Source organism: Vigna radiata, chromosome 11 (assembly GCF_000741045.1).
Source record: "Vigna radiata var. radiata cultivar VC1973A chromosome 11, Vradiata_ver6, whole genome shotgun sequence".
Classification (NCBI taxonomy): Eukaryota; Viridiplantae; Streptophyta; class Magnoliopsida; order Fabales; family Fabaceae; genus Vigna; species Vigna radiata.
In genome coordinates this window covers 19,018,868-19,021,895 of record NC_028361.1, presented here as the reverse complement: position 1 = coordinate 19,021,895, position 3,028 = coordinate 19,018,868, and positions in this window count along the sequence as shown.

The following is a 3,028-nucleotide window of genomic DNA, read 5'->3' as shown; positions in this document are numbered from 1 at the left end:
ACTTATTTTTTAGTTCCAAAAAGACTAACAAACCAAGAAATACCCTTAATGTAGAATAGGAAAAAGACTCGAAATCAATCCGTGGACTAAGTTGTATTAAGCTTTATTTTTTAACTTTTATAATGTTGTAAAATATTATTATTTTATTGTAATTAAAGTTGTGCAACGTCCATAAGCTTTTATAATGTTAATATTTTTATTAATTAGTAACAGTTAAATATTTAAGTACGGTCAAATTATTTATTATTTTTTATTGATTTTATTTTTTTCTAACTCTATAAATAGATAACTCTTTCTCCATTCTAATACACATCCTAAATAAGTCTTCTTTCATTCTTCTTCCTTTTTTTCCTCTTCTAAAAATTATCTTGGATATAAACTCTATCAGAGTTTCTTCTACACGCATTAGGAAATTGTGGTTTGAAGTTTTGTAAGCATTTTTACTACAATCTTAAGCACTTATTAAATTTCAATCTGTCAAAAGTACGTGAAGTTTACCTACTATGAATACTTGAATGTTTATTTATTATTTGATATTTTAATTTTGTGTGTTCTAGTAAATGTTTGTATTTTGTTTGAATGATAATGATATTTTACTCATCTGTAATCAATGAAATTAATTTAGAGATATGAATATTTTAAAAAGGAAATTAGTTTTGATATATGAGTAAATATGGTAGCCGTAACCTAATAATGTTACCTTAGGTAATTAATTATGCTTAAAATATTATGCAGGAAAAGAAAAACATTAAAGACAATTGATTCTAATTAATTTTTAGAAAGAAAAATGGTTTAATAAAGTGGTTTGATACGGTGAGTGCATGCCATTGGTTGTTTTTTAGTTTCTTTACAATTATGGAGAAAGAAAGAAGAATTATGGAGCGAGAAAGGGGTTTATATAATTTAGCAGTATTTTTGAATTTTCTTAAAAGTATGAAAAATTCACCTTAGTTGATTGTTGATATTTATATATATTAATTTAATTTTGAATGCCTTGAACGATTATTAAATGCTTGTATCTTGTTTGTAGGATTCTTGAATTTTGGTAACTTTGGTAGTCTTTTTTTCATAAAACTCTAATTATAAGATCATTTGAATAATAGTTCTGCGTTTTCCACATGGAATTAATGTGTGAGATTGCAATAAGTGGTTTAAATAAAATGGAAGGTACGTAAATCTAAGTATTGAAAGATTTGTGTTTAAATCTGGAAGGAATTTACTTTCTTTAAGAGAGATATAATGGTGGGTAGAAAATCTTTTTATAACTCTTCGAGTATTCTAATTAAAATTCAAAATCAGATTTTGTCTTAAGTTTTTTTTAAAACACTAATTTCAAAAGTTTCTCAAATTGATTTGAGATTTTCTCCTTCCTCATGCACAAACTTAGTTGGGTTTTATGTTTCGTCACAAGGAGAGTTTTTTCTCCCCCCTCCCAGGGAGGTCGCGAATTAGAAACATGAGATAATCTTTCTCCTTCCTCTTTTCCTTTTTGGTCTTCTTACAGGGAAACCATTCTTCTTTCCCTTCGTTTCGTTTCTTTCATCTCGTGCAAGGAGATTTGTGTTCTTTTCTTCTTCTCGATCTCTGGTTCAAGCCGTAGAGAACCACTTTCTTCTTCCTTCTTTTTGGCTTTGGGTTGCTACAGGTTAAACCTATTGGTCTAGAGATCCTGTATCGAGTTGGAACTAGAAATTAATTTAGGAAGGAATGAGACTTTAAAGGGAAATAGTGAGATGATTAAAATAATAAATTTATTATTTTGAATTAATGTTGAATTATATTTATTTACTGTTTGTTTGAGTGAAACCTATTGTATTTTTGAATGAGACTTTAGATAATGAATGATGAACGAATTATGTTAGATAAAGAATGAGAATGAAATTGTTGCTAGAAATAAACTATTTCTAGGATCGAACTTTGAAATGAAAAAGACATGTGAAAATGTTAGAATCATAAGGAATGAAGATAGTATATTACTATTCCAAGAACAATATATTGAGAAACTTCTTAAGAAGTTTGAGTATTATGATTTCAAACCTATGAGTACCCCTTCTGATTAGTGAAAAATAAAGCAGAATCGTTATCTCAGCCTCAGTATGCCCAGATAATTAGGAGCTTATTACACTTGATTTTCTAGACCTGATATTGCTTATGCAGTAGGTATATTGAGTAGATCCACTCAATGTCCAAATCAAGAACATTGGGATACACTTACTAGGCTTATGAGATACTTAAGTAGCTCAATGGATTATGCCATTGAAAAACTTCTTAGCAAACATTCCAATAGAAATGAAACCAACCCCATCGATGTCAATACACTATGATTGCCAATCGGCAATAGCTATAGCTAAAAACAACAATTTGGTGAAGCAGCTGCTAAAGAGCGGAACTATTTCCATTGATTATGTGAAGTCGGAACGGAAAACCCCTGGGAAGAAATATGATCTTAGAAACATCGAGGGGAATGAGACTTAAGCCACTTGCAAACAAACAAGTGATGGTAACCCAACCTTTGTGATTGGAGATCCCACGAATAAGGTTCATATGGGTAAAAACAAGTCACTTGTTAGTTCTGATAGCACTAAATTTATTTTAATCAATTATGTCCCTTCCTATGGTGTGTGTAAAAGTGCTAGAGACTGCATTACTGAGGGGTTAAACTTTGTCATTAAAATTCTATGTGGTGAAAGAATTTTAGCCTAAACAAAGTTTTTAATGATTTTCATATCCTTTATGGGTGGTGTATGATTTGCAGCATACACTTGATGAAATCACCTATATGAGTGTCGAGTGGGGCCGCTTGCATGAGATCTTGGCACGATCTTTAGAGCACTCATGAATATCGGGCATGCGCATGGCCTATTTAGCGCAACACAGCGATAACAACAATAAGTGGGGGATTGTTGTAAAATATTATTATTTTTGTTAGGATATTTATCCTATTTATCATGATTATATTGTGTCTAGGGTTACTCTAATTATCATGATTATATTGTGTCTATGTTACTCTAATTATCATGATTATATT